This window comes from Varroa jacobsoni, unplaced genomic scaffold (assembly GCF_002532875.2).
Source record: "Varroa jacobsoni isolate VJ856 unplaced genomic scaffold, vjacob_1.0 scaffold_770, whole genome shotgun sequence".
Classification (NCBI taxonomy): Eukaryota; Metazoa; Arthropoda; class Arachnida; order Mesostigmata; family Varroidae; genus Varroa; species Varroa jacobsoni.
In genome coordinates this window covers 351,439-366,130 of record NW_019213672.1, presented here as the reverse complement: position 1 = coordinate 366,130, position 14,692 = coordinate 351,439, and the positions used below count along the sequence as shown (strand labels likewise).

Here is a 14,692-nt window from a genome sequence, read left to right as displayed (position 1 = left end):
ATATATATATATATATATATATGGAGTATAGGGAAATCGCTGGAAGTGACTATAGTCGGTAGTGGTGGCGATGATAGAGGGGCGCCTATTTCTGTCTGTGGTAACGGTGTGGGTAGAAGAATTGGACGAGGACATCCTATTGGGGTCAGGGTTTTCGATCGGTCGTTCCTTCGCTACCTCGCCTGCTCGCTTCCAGTACGTTCGTGTGCCCGCCTATCGTTCGCGCTCGCATCGTACCGGCTACCCTGGCAGGTGCTGAGATGCAGTGCAGTCCACTCCGCTCCTCCCTAATACTTGCTCGGGTGACCCCGCGAACACTGCCACGCAAGAACGACAAACAGAGCGGAGCACGTCGCCGCTGCCGCCATTTCCAGTGGTCAGTCAGGACGATCGGCCAGGTCAGGCAGCCTGCCAGTACACCAGTGGCTGCCTGTCCACTTACTGAGCGTCGTACAAGGAGCAGCGTATTGTGCACACATATATCGCACACATACGGGCGAACTGTGAGAGTCACGCATGTCTTTTCTCGGACAATGTCTATCAGTTGTGTGCTATTCAGCCGGTTGTGGTTATTATGACCTGACCCAGCTCTCACAATCAGCGCTTTGTTTTCTATGAAGTGATGGTCTCTGGCCATCACTGTGATAAAGACTCCAACCATCTATCCTGCGGGTGCCGTTATCGCGAGAATCAGATAAAATCAGAGTAGAGGCCGCGTGGACTGAATCGACCCAGCCTATCAGATTGATTAACCTAACCTGATATGGCCTGAAAATGGTATACATGAGGATGAAGAAGAAGAAGCGATAGTTGTCGCCAGTTATGGTTGTGGCCAGCAACCATTTCGCCATTAATATTCAGGCGACAGTGGCTAGTATAATCCATCTGTGACGTGTCCGAATTAATGGAACGGTGCGCGCACTTACTGAGGAAAGTTCACGAAATAGATAAAGAACCCTCGACCACTTGGAGTCACCAGTCAAGGTTTGCGCGACCGATGCTCGTGGGAGGATGCACGTATAACTGTCTGATCCCGCTTCAGTCGCTTAAAATACCAGCTTTTTGTCGGCAAGCCCAGCAAATACCGCACAGGTTTCTGTTAACGGCAGCACGATCCTACAGCAGGATCTGTGAGATACAAGTACGTAGATTATAATAAATTATTGATACTTGTACACATTAATCGAATTCGGCGACGCTCCATACGAGTAGTGTGCGCTGCCTAGTTCTTTTTAAATAATAATTCGAAAGAGAAGCAAATATTTATCACTAACTTATCAATCTTGAAAGAAGCCCCTTATAAACTCAGTGCCAGCATATGCTGCTATGCCCCGTACTATAATATAGATGATTGGGACGAATCGTGGAAAGGAGTTTCAAGACCAGCATTGTAGGGCGAGAACACTGGCCAGTAGAAACATTAAAAGGTTTTAAAATTAAGCCGAAGACACAAGCAGCGCTTCGGTGTCTTATTGGGCAATGTAGCTTTCGCTGATATATGGTATCTCCCAAAAAAAGATGGGTCGCGTATTGCTTCCAGAAATTAGGTTTCCTCTTTGAGAGATGTTTCTTTTTACCGTTTTTTAAATATGTCTGCTGCGCCCCTACCTTCTTCTGTATTCTTAAAGTCGACCTTAATTACCAGTATGAGAAATAAAGGTCTAGCGATAAATTTAATCTCATCAATCTAACATTGTCAATTGACCGATGAAAGAAACCAGAAGCATCATCGGATTCGACTTACACACATCTCGTTAGTATCCTGGTGAGAGACTTGCAGAGATTAAGGAGGTTGATGGCCAAATCAGAGACAAAATAAAAGCTTCCTCAGTAGATCTTGTCTTCACCTAACAGGCAATTCATAGACAGTTTGCTTACACCTGCCTTCCACTAATCTTGCTGACATTGTTGCCTAGCTTTAATACTTTCGCCCGGCTGTGCTAACCGATCAGCAAGATCCCCCGAAATAGGCCCGAAGATACACGAATTTTTAAAGCTAAGTAGCTAATATACTAGTAGCAAAGGAAACCGAACGCTGGCTCAAAGCGTGCATTAACTCCAAAACAATTGTAATCAAAGCTCATTTGTTAAACGCATACAGCTTAACTACTCGATATGCAAGGATTAGCAAAAATTGGCTTTGCTATTCACGACGTAGTCGAACATGCTCAGCTTGTCAGCATGTGGCGGGTAACTCTGTATAGATCGAAAAAATGGGCTTTCAAATCGTGCCGCCTTTCAAACCGCCGAAGAGATCATATTGTTTTTGTTAGTGTGTAAGCACGACTATGAATATTTTGTTCATCGTCCATATCTCACGCCTCAAGTCCGTAGTACATTTAGAATTATCTAGCTATTGAACTTGTTTTGTTTTGCATCTGCACACGTGTACACAATAGTGCATATCTGGCCTTCGACAATAAGGCCAACATTGTTGGGAGTTGGATATCACCGACAGAAACAAACGCTACTGTTGCTGACGGTAAAGACGGTAGTGAATTTCATTCAGTTTCTACTGAATCCAGCATTGAATGATGTTGCCGGTTGCAATTCTGTGAGACACTCGATCACAAGACAGCATAACTGGGACACTTCTATGTAGTTAGAAAAGTCCAAATTGTTAGGTTACCAAAGACGTCCACTTCCTCTCCGAAGATTAAATCCCTGTGATCGGCGATGCTGGGTTACCGGCCGCAATCCCAACAGTAGGTTAGCGACTCAAAACCCCTCTATGTCATCTTACCTATACGTACACTGTTATATATGCAAAAACAGGAATCCCAAAGGCCAATTAAGCAGCAACGATTATTAGCAACGATATTTATATATATATATATATATATATATATATATATATATATATATGTATATAGCCAGCGATTTTGAATTGTTCCCCAAGTATATTTTTGCATTTCGTGGATTAAACCATATCTTTAATGCAACGATACGTATTTTTTTCTAAAAATTACGTATTTAAAAGGAGAACTGTACAATAGTTACTTAATTATGTATACTTACATTTCAATCGCAGTGTTGAAAAGATGGGATTATCCGAGCAAATTTTATGTTACCTACTGGATAGAAGCTCTTATTACTTTTAATGCTACTCAATAATATGATCGGAGTGATGAGCCGCAAGATCATAACCGGGTACAAGGAGGTTGAAACGTAATTGGGCAAGCATAGGAACTTGTACCGCAAATGCTCTGTAGGTATGAGGCTTCTAAATACAAGCACTGAGCGTCTCTCAAGATTTTCGGATATAGTCAACCATTACTCAGTCATGAGTCGGTGGCGCTAGCAACATTTATATGGGCAAAGACAAAAAAGTTGAATAGTTAGTGATCTGTACTCAAAGTTCAGCGACCCGATTGCTTATTCAGAGAGTTCGATCCTGAACAGCGTTTTGATAGCTTCCCTTTTAGATCACAGTTGAATCTTTCGGCATCCACGGGCAGAGGCATCTCTCACAGCAGTAGCATAGGGCGGTCTAACAAGTCTACAACCGATCTTTCGCGAAGAATCGAAGAAATTATATTCTTTATCTAATCGCGCCCGTTAACAACAGCAGGAAATGCCGATTGTAGGCGAACAAAACACACTATACGATAAATGAAAGAACAAGAACATCCGTGTTAAACGCTTTAGAACTACGATCACTGACCTAGGCATAGTGTGCCAATCTAAGCCATTTTTATTTCGCTTAAAATCATGTCTTCCCTGATAAAATTTGAAACACCGTTTCAATGAGCATCATTCTCTATGGTAGGCAAGTATAAAAGTTAATGAGGCATACAACGACACCTTGTCTTAGCACAGCTTCAAATCCCCCAAGATGCATTAGACCTAGTTTGATTCCTTATGCGGAATGAACCCTCTCATATTCCATGGTTTTCAATGTGTTCGGATATAGAGCCGTTTCTTCAGTGCACGCACTTACGGCTTACGAACTGCTGACAGGGACTAATTCTCTCTAGCGATTATAGTACACTAGATGGAATAATCCCCATGCGTAGCAAACATTACATTTTCCACAATGAAAGCTTTGACGGTCATAGCGCAAACAAAAACATTTTAGTCACTCGCATTTGTGGTCAGCGGTAATATCTGCCTTAGCTGCGTCTGCCAACTAAAAAGGCCCGTCCATTATCTGTCTGGCATGCCGAATACATTCGTGCCCTTGAAAAATGCTGCTAAAACCCTTAGCACGCCAGAGAGCGTCACCTGCCACCGCGGGCTCTCTCCCGTCAGCTGTGGCTTCGTCACGGTGGGCCAACGAAACGCCGACAAGGAGACGGGACTGGAGGTGAACCTTGTCCTGCTCTGGGTTGGGCCTTTCCCCACGCCTTAAACTTCTGGGCAGCGCGAGGAACACACACAAGATGGAGTAGTTCATCGTGCTGCCACCTGCTCTCTCGTTAGCATATCCGTAAGAAAGAACGATTTGGTCAGTGAGAACTGCACAAGTTCAATTTAAGTAGCCGACCTTCCTATGTTTGTCAAAAACCCTTGGCACGTATCGACGTCATAGGTCAATCACGATTCAGCTCGGCTTTACGAATAAGGTCGAATTGGTGTTGCTGGTATTTGTAGTGGAACACGAAACCGCGCGTACAATTTTATGGGAAAATCGATTACCAAGAATCCTTCTTGCACTCGTAGAGAGCAAGCTGAATAACAAAAGAAGGTGACAGTTTTGCTTAAACAGCAAACAAATGCATCTTGGATCTATCTAGCTATTTACTAGTGATCATTTGGCCTACGAGTCCTGATCCCGACCAGTCTCACTCTCGCAGTTAGCTCTGTAATGATTTGCTGTCAAGTCAGCAAAGAAAAGGGCCGCAGCTATCGTCTTGAAATACATATTCTTCGAAAATCAGCGCTTGTGCATGCGTTTACGCTGTTTGCACGCTATTCAGTATCCGTCATAGTGTCCTTCACATTGATATACAGCCCGTTGGCATTCCTTAGACTGTCATTAACACGAAATGACAGACTGGGGCAACGATGGAGCTATCGTTGCCCCAGTCTTTAATCGGCTGCAGCATGCAGCCTGGTGCCGAAATCGATATAAATTTATCGTGTTTCGAATTATAACGAAATATATCGTAGTACGCACTAGCCATATATTTAGATCGGAAATGGCCGAACTTATCGACAGCATGTAAAAGTTTGTTTACATGCAGAAAGTATCGGATTCAAGACAGCTGTCGATCTAGAAGTTCTTGGACGTTAGAGCAAAGTTATAAACAAAATAAATAAAAATCAACGATTTAGGAAGTTACAGTAATGCTGGCGTATCAGTATTCGGATTTGGTAGTTGATCTTGAGCCCAGTAGGTCTGGGCCTATCTGGACCCATTATGAATGGGTTTTATTTTTTCGAAACAGTCATCTTTTTAAAGTCGAATCTGATGCCATGAATAAGAGGACTTAATAATGTGCAGCATAACATTGTCCAGTGTATGTATGATGGTGGACACCGATATTTGCTGTTACTGCGCGTATCTACTCCGATGGCCGAACGTGCACTCAATACGCTATTCATCATAATCACTATCGAACTTCTACTGGCGAACGACTGGCACGTTATTTGCTTTTTCGCTATAAAATATAGTCCGGCGGTGAACGAAGACGCGCACGCGTCTAAGTCACTGCCGCTTCCACCCGCCTCTATCTGCATGTGTGCATGGATGACAGCAGCAAGCGAATGGTGGGGCCCAGCGCAAGTGGGTGGCTCTTCGAAGAAACCTTATGATTATCTTGAAGCTGTTGATAGTGCTGCTAGCGCTTTTTTAACTAGCGCCCGACAACAATTGAGGAAGTAAGAGCGAAAGGAACGTCGAGTTGCCCTGACGCTTTTCAATCTTCTCATCTGAGGCCGCCATCGTTGCCACTACAGTAGCAGCTGTTGAAGAGAACGCGCACGCACCGACACGTAGGCAGGCCAATAGGCAGGAAACAGTCGGAAACGGGAGGGGAACCCAGCAGCTACGCTGGGGATGGGCTAGATGCTGATGGTGGACGTGTGTGTATTTAACATTTTTATGCCACTTTGTGGCCAGTCGCAACAGAAGCAGCAGCCATCCTTCAATGTCCTCTAAGTGGGGTTCGGAGGTGCGTAAAAAAAGAGGTAGAGATAAGGGACACCTATAGATTCGTTCGTATAGAGAGGAAAAATTATTTTCCGTCTGAACAGCTAGCTGCTTGATTTCCCTTGCGTATTCAAATGTAGAGTCGTTGAAACTATCAGGAGCCTTGGGGCTGTCAACTTGCCAGTCTATTGACTGATGGAAAAGACTAAAATAGACCGCCAATCTTATTCAGCCAAACTATACCGTAAAGAGCGTTCGCTGCCATCAGTACCATTTTCACCTATAATGTCGCGTACGGCGTGGGTGGGCATGCGCGTGAAGTGTGCACGCTTCAGGAACAAATAATGAAACATTTGAAATTTCGTCTGTCAACCAAAAAAACACATCTGGAATAGAGATGATTTAGCAACAGGCTGACCGGCTTCACGGGCTTGACTCACTCCCGAATCGTTCGCCATACAGCTAATTGTTATATCGTAGATTGGCTTGAGTAGTGCCAAGTGGGAGAAAGATTCGTCGGTTATATAATTTGTTTAGTTCGCAAGGGTATAGGTTGAGCAAACTCTTATATTTAAAATAACATCAGGAAGACGTATACATCTGAATGCCTCTTGAGGACGTTCTTCATCCTTCCGTTTCAAGGCTGAAAACTACTCATTATAAATACCGCTTTTTCTACAACGAATGCAAATATTCTCATTTAGCTTATATAGCATCTGTTCTAGAACCCCCCCCCCCCCCCTATCAGTTGTGGGCTGCAAACTACCGTTGATGAACAAATCTGGCTAAGCGTGAAAATGCGATACGTTCGAGAATTTGAAACTTATGATATCTAAATAGAATTTATGACTATTTTACGCCCGTTAACAACGGATCTCTATGCGACTGTAGCAGTCGCACCTGGACGGCATAAACAACGATGATCTGTCTCTACGATAGACCGGCCTGGATTACGTTGGCCCATTTTCCTCGAAAATGCTATACATATAAAAGCGTGTGCGGCCGTATAACATTTTGTTCACTCTTAGATCTCGTGCCAGCCTATATTCGGACAACGTCTTTGTTCTCCGGTAATGAGAGCATTTGTAATCCACTCGAAGAGCATCCAGTCATCATAGAGCAATAACTCTGATACAAATCGTCAGTTTTTTAAGTTCTCTACATTTTACAAAATAAAAAAAAAAACCGCAAGAATCGGATGGATTTTTCATTGGGTATAAAGGTACTTCGAAATCTGTCTCTCGAATTCTCTATAGTACGCATCCGTACCACGCTCCGCTGTATTCAAATTACCCGCGAAAACAGTTCGCCTACGCGGACGCTTTTAGTCATGCGTCACGGTACGCTTCTGCAGACCTTAACAGATCTTTCGGTTAATGTTTGTTCATTGAGAAGTATCTATATGCAGAGATATGTCTCGTCTTCAAGCCCCGGTACGTATTAAATCTAGGGAAAATTTATACACACAGCTAGTGAAGTTGTCGATAACTGGTGCACCGAGCTTTAAACTGTAGCGCAAAAGGATGCGGGGGAATGCAACGTAATATTGCGTACGCTATTTTTGTCAGGAAAACTCCAACAGGCAGCTGTATCAGTAGTCTAAAGGAGCGGAGATAAAAAAGAGCCTATAGCGTTTCCCTGCTGCTAACTAATAAATTCACCATGATGATCATAGCTAGGATGATGACGTTTGTAATGGTGACGTTGACAATGACGGCAATGATGAGAATCAAACGAGCAAATCACCAACAAATGGCCGTAGCCGTGACCAGCCAAGCCAAAACTGACAAATAAATCGTGTTCCGAGTTTTACGTCTAGGGCTGTTGATTACCACACTGCTTCAAGGCCTGTTTTAGACACCGGACTGTTTAGCGGCGTGCTTGTGTAATGTACTCTGTCTATTATAAGAAGTTATTTAAAAGCATCTATTTTGATGCTCTAGATGGTAAACATCGCGATTTGTATTATCGAAGAATCATCACTCTTCAATGCATGTGATTATACTATATATGTCGGCACAAGAACCGCTCCTTGCTAGTGAAAGCTGATCAAAATAGAATTATAGCGCCTCATCCATAACCATTAACTGCTAACGAATAGTTCTGTTTCATTTGTATCATACGTTGTTCCCATTGGCAGACTCCGCTTGGAACAACGTCATACTAAAGAGAATGGGAACCGTAATCCTTCATTGAGTCAACTCCTTGCAGAGGCCGCACCCACAAGCAGTCCGATGGAGATCTTTGCATGGCATAAGACGGAAAAGAATACGTGACGTGAAAAAGCAGAAAGAATCAGAGGCGACTGATACGGCCGCCTTCGAGGTGGTTTCGGCCCTTTGTTTTCGGGATGATCTATCTCGATACGCAGATATCTAGTCCTCTCGTGCAATTATAATAATCAGTAGCCTTCATCGTTAGACAGGTTGCGTGAAGTAGCAGCTGGCCCATTGTCAAGCGCTATCAGCAGACCGACCTCATGCTGTGTAAACTATAGTCTGATTTCCTATCGTACACTTGGGATATCTGTCAGAGGAGAAAGAAGTCATTGTATCTATCTTCCACGAGTAACCGAATCGAACACGTTCATTATTGGATTGTTTCACAAGCTAGTAGTATAGATAGTATTGCCGATCGAATCAAAAAGGCGCTTTGTAACAAGTTTCATGAGTGAAAGTCTCTAAACAGAAGGTGACACATAGCCCCAACTCGATCTGGCAGAGAACTGTTCAAGGATGCGCTTTCTAGAAAAAAATTACAGGGTGACAAACGTGTATTCTTGTTAGTTTTGGTGAACAGAGGTACGTATGTACATGGAATATTGAACTTTAGAACTTCTCCTTAATTTTGTGACTCGTAACATGTGATTCTTCTCATAAGGCAAAGTATTACTACGGACATTTAAAAGCAATTGGCCACTTTTCAAAATGGTAGCTCATTGCGCTATCCGATATAATACGCGTTACATATATCTTTATTTACAATAAATCAATAACCTGTCTTTCCTTTCTATTTCCTTCAGGGCATTTAATATCAATGTAAGCCTGTGTCGAGCTATGATTAGCGCTTGACGGGATAATGGCACATTTTAATCTTTTCGGTTTTTTTTTTTCATTTTTAATTGCGTTCATCATTCCATTTCTCTTGTATATATGTTGAATTTACAGCTCTGCACCAGACTACCATGCATACGGATGCAATATATATATACATATATGTAGTAATCATGGAGAAGTACAGGCATGTTGAATTGCATGTAACAAGCTTGTGGTCAATATAGGCCACTCAATTGGAGAAGGGTCAATCACTAATTTCTACTTTACGGTTCTGTTATCTGGGAAACATGTCCTTCACAGAAGGCAGTGTGGCCCTGCATTCATTCATTCATTCATTTAGGATAACAGCCGAGATTGTCTGAAATAGAGTATTTATTTTGAGGACACTCTTAACACCGCTTAATCATTTAGAGAATAGCCTTTCGTAAACACAGCTTGTTTGTTAATCTATGGGGCTTTACGTGGGACACTGAAATGATCATGCATTTACACTTGCCCATAAAGGCCTGCTCGGAAAGGACCTCAGGGGTGTAGTGAATGATGATCCCATTTTGACCTAAGGCTCAAAAAAAAAAGACTTCGGTGCTTCTATATGTGTTAGGCTCGACCCGGAATATTTTCATACTATCAGGACAACGATTCCATTAAGCTTCCTCTTCATGCTGCACCCGGCGAGGCCCAATCTCTATTATTGGTATTTTCTTGAGCTCAAATTCGCACAGTAGAGAAAGAATAAGTAAATTCGATATTAATTATGCTCGTCTGGCTTGTGAAGTGTCAGTATAACAGGCTTAAACGAAGTCATAATGCTCTTATCATCAGTCCGTGGCACCTTTCTTCATCGAACTGCACCAAACACACAGTTACAATGGTAGCATTATTTATAATGCCAGCATTTACTGGATCATCGCTGAATACCGTTGCCAGGTTTTAACCTGGCAGCCTGTTTCCTTTTCTTTATGTGAGATGAAGGTAAATAGCGAAAAATACAAAGCAGTAAGGTTCAGCCGACGACGACGCCAAGAGCTGCGCGCAGACAGGAAGACGAAAACGCGAATGATGCTGACACAAGGGGCGACGGTACCGGCACGACTCGATAGTAGTAGCTCTTTGGACAGCTGCGCCGCTCGACGGAGGCACTGAACAAGGAAGCGGCGCTATGCATAAAGGAAAGAACTCCAGAGACTCTTGTTTAGTAGCAGTAACACTTCGAAACTACAAGAACAAGGAACGATGTTAAGGGAAGAGCTCACGCAGAATCCAGTGTAGGAGATGGTGAAGCAGAAAGATCGGGTAATGTTCGGAAGGCAGGAGGATGTAACGAAAAATACGTAATGCAGAATCAACGGAATCAACGCCACGTATTTCGCGGATGGGGGCTACAGGGAAGCGATATGGGGACCGGCCCGCGAGAAAGTACCAGAATTAGGAGATCAGAAAAGGACGTCAGTTAGGGACAAATATCGGGCAACGCACTTTGAATGAGAGGGAAGAAGAAAACGGAATAATACGAAACAAATAAGAAACGACTTGGGAGCTGCTGTTGCTGCTTCTTTAAAAATTCTGTCCTTCTTTCAGGCCAAATGAGATGAGAATACAGGGCAGTTAAGAGGAACTGTGCGAAAAACGACAGTGGTGACGAGGTGAAGGAGGCAGTAGGGTCACCGAAAAAATAGGAACTCAGAGTGACAGCTCAGGGCCGGATATTCGGTTTAATTTCGCTACGGAGGTTCATCTAGAAAAAGAATTCTGGATGGGTAGAATTCAACGACGACATCATCAGCATAATTGATATTTGCAGACGACAGCAAAACTACCACAGGTAGCAGTAGCACCGAGTTTAAATCGCTTGCTCGTTGTCTAAATCGGCGTGCTAATCGCCCGACTATGCAGCCAATCATACCGTTGCTACGGGACTGTTGTCGCCATTGAACATTGCTGCCATCATGAAGCTTCCACCGCTGAGGAACTGCAACGAAGGGTTGCTTTCAGTAACGTTTCGTCTGTACAAACGACTAGTTCCTGTAGCAAACCGCAAGTAACAAAGCTGTCAACGCATAAATGGATGGGAGGCGATAGCCACAGGCTTTGCGCCAAACGAAAAGAAGCCGGCGGAGGTATTGAAGCAACGGCAGGGAGGTAAGCGGAAGTAAGGTAAAGACGCCAGTAAGACGATAGGGCATAGGGCACTCCACTACCAGCACCATCTGGTTCCTTCTAGTGTTAGCTGGCCGTAAACGAAGAGGCAGGACGCGTTTCGGCAAATCTTCGATGACAGAAAACACGGGGAGAAACTTCAGCAGCAGCGACGAGTGACATCTAGATGAGAACTTTGTCGTATGTCTGGTTTAAAACCCAATTGCTACATCTACGGATGGATTCGCTCAACAAGGAAGCAAATGCATTAGTTCAATTCCAGTTCATTCGCTCTATGCTACCATGTTTATAAGAGGAAACCAGCGAATCTGCACTTTCTTAACGTTCTCCTTTTTAGGAATTAATTTGATCATTTAAAATTCAGTCGTAACGGTAGCGCAGAAAGTGGGACGGGTGGTAAGTTTGGTATGCGGTAACCTTTGTCACTTTCTGCCCAGTCCCTAAGAAATGTCACACCGTCCTTCAACTAGTGTTGATCGGCTAATCACTATTTGTGCTCTCACTCTGAATAAGTAGACACTACCTAAAAATAGAACCTCCGTTTCTGTTTATTCGCTCCACTATAAACAAAAATAGCATCTATAGTTTCTATTATAGATTCCGACATTTTGTCGCTGAGTCAGAACGCCGGCCCAACGTCTCAGTTAGGCTAGACAAGCCTTTGTATATTTACGAATTTACTGACAAGTAAACAATATCAACAGATTATTCGAAGTCTGCATAGATTAAAGTTCGTTCATGTACAAGCCAACGCCAAGCAAGCCATACTCCGCATTCAACGTTTACGTTGGTTCTTACAGCAGGTTGCTTTCGCCTTTCTTAGTATTGCAGCTAACGCTACCGTTGTTTTTTTGCTGACAGGGGCATCATATTATCTATCGTAACAGTTCCACTATTTAAACACGAGCTACAACAAACAACGATCACTTAGCCGATCAAACAAACAGTCCACCACCAACTGCGGCCCCGATTCCGACTTTGCCTTTGATTTCTTGACTTGTTCTTCGAGGTAAAGCAAATGAAGCCAGAGGCTGCCTCGAACAGCCACTTGGAGCAACAGCGCAAGCGCGCTTAACTCGAATTTGACCTCAACAACTTCATTCCGTTTGCGTAGGCTAGACGGTAGCATGAGCAACAGTACTTGTAGTAGTCCTAATTGTTCCTAAAACTCGAGAGACACGCGGTGGTTTGGGTTCAAATCTGGATCTAAAGATACTTCGTTTAGTGTTGGAAGCCAATCGTCTGATGCAATGCCCAATGGCGGTATAAGACGTAGAACTCGAAGCGTTTAATAATTCCAATTGTAACGTAAACACAGTTCGTTTCATAAGCCAGCCGGTCGAAGTAATGCCCGATGGCCTAGATATCGGACGTAACAGTTATATGTGACGTATGCTACTTGATCTCTTAATTGTAGTTTCATTAGACAGCTTCTATATGAAACCGGCCATCTTCCCCTGAGAAGAGCACCCAAAGACGGAGGACCACGAGCAGCAGCTGCGAGCGAAAACGGGAAAAAAAGCCGTTGATAGCAAGAAACATGGCAATGGTCGCGGTGGCGGTGCTGTCGCTGCTATTAAAAGCAGTAGTTCCTGATTGAACAACTATAGTTATTTGACCATATAGGATAGAACCCGAATAGCAGCACCAATAAAGGCGGATATCACGACAACCGTGGTGAGCCTACATCAAAACGCTCCTGAATAGACGGAGATCGTATGGCGATGCTGCAACCACCGTTAGATATGAATATACTTATATATCAATCGAAGATTAATCCTTCTTAATAAATTTAACTCTTCAAATTTGATACGATGAATTTAGCTTCGACCAACTTTTAGTCGAGTTCAATGTTGGACTCTTGTCGTTGGTACCTTATTTGCACGGAAAAAAAAAGAAAAAAAAAAATAAAATATTTTTTTTTTCGTTTAACACTTCTGACTATTTTTGTTGTGTGACGAGCGTTTATAAGGTACGTTCTGTGTCAGAAAGGGACCTGTTTAGTAGATCGGTAACTGAGTGTGGCTCGGAACAGTTAAGCGGAACATCTCCTTTTACTTGGAAGCGGAGCAATTCCCTGTTCTATACTACATATAACGAAAAGGAAAACAATGCAAACTTACGTAGATGATAAAAACATAGTGCACTTGTGTATATAATGGCATATAGTATTGTTAAATCTCTAGTAGCCCTATAGTTCATGTGAAAACGATTATAGTAGATAATTTATTTGGTCGAGCTTCTGTTAGGCTGATTTCGTTCCTGCATGTCACGGTTACGGATCATAGACCCTTTTATGGTTATTTAATTAACATAAAGCGTGTTTTCAACGGGAACTGCTGTTCCTGGTTTCTGCATAGTGTCGACAAAGCAGGAACAACGTGTCATCGCTCGCGGTTGACGGAAGTGGTCCTTCATTGCTACTGTTAGCGGTTTCCAGGAGGCATCGTACGGCTGTGGTCAGGACGAGGTTTAGTCGTTGCTTAGCGAAAACAACTTAAAGCTTCAGCCGCATTCTATAGCGTATCGACGAGGGAAGCAATTGACGAGAGATGGAACAACGTTAACTGGCAAGCAGGTGATCTAGCCATTCACAGCCGGAGCTGACGTGTCGTTCAACTAACATGCGGTATAATGATATTTAGATAACCGTACTGGACGAATAATGAAGAACAGCTTCTGAATAATGGTGGCAAACTACTTCCAATTCCTTTTGTAAAGCACCTTGCGTGCGCTGGGAATATATAAACGAATCTCATTTTTCCCACCTTGGCTGTATGTTAGCAACAACGACCGTATTTGCCGCATGAGCAAAACTATCAGACCCTAATCTAAAACGACCATAGCAGTACATATAATAGCAACACGGCACATTTAATAGCCTTCAATTCCAAATAGAGAAGCTTCTGAATTCGTATTCCTTCTCGCCAGACGCAACTTAGAATGAACTTACATTAGCACTGGCACTGACCTCCATATAAATTACGCTTGGGTCTCTAATCTCATTTTTTAATTCAATATGTTTGCTTAGGGATCTATTCAGTGTTTACTGTTGCTGAAAACATCGTATTCGGGACACGACGCGGCAGACTGCATTCTGACAAGTTAACTTAAGCACTGAGAACAGGCGGCACGATCGTTCTTGCTTATATGCATCTCACACGGCAAGATATATCGGCAAAAGGCATTGAATATCAAGTTGTCCATGGTACACTTACCGTTCGAAGTGCTCCGAAGATTTGCAAGAAAAAAAAAAAAAAAAAAACTAACGAAGTGTAAAAACAATGCCAAAGTCACCGGGATGACTAAATGCGCTTTGAAGGCCTCTGAGTTATCACCTGTCCAGAAGTTGAATACAGGAGTGTGTAAGGAACTTTTTAAATCC

At 43.1% G+C, this 14,692-nt stretch overlaps 1 protein-coding gene across 1 annotated transcript in view; it reads right to left on the bottom strand.

Moving 5' to 3' along the window:
- Positions 1-14,692, bottom strand: part of LOC111263499 (uncharacterized) — a 58,579-nt gene that overhangs the window by 38,101 nt on the left and 5,786 nt on the right. The window lies entirely within an intron of this gene.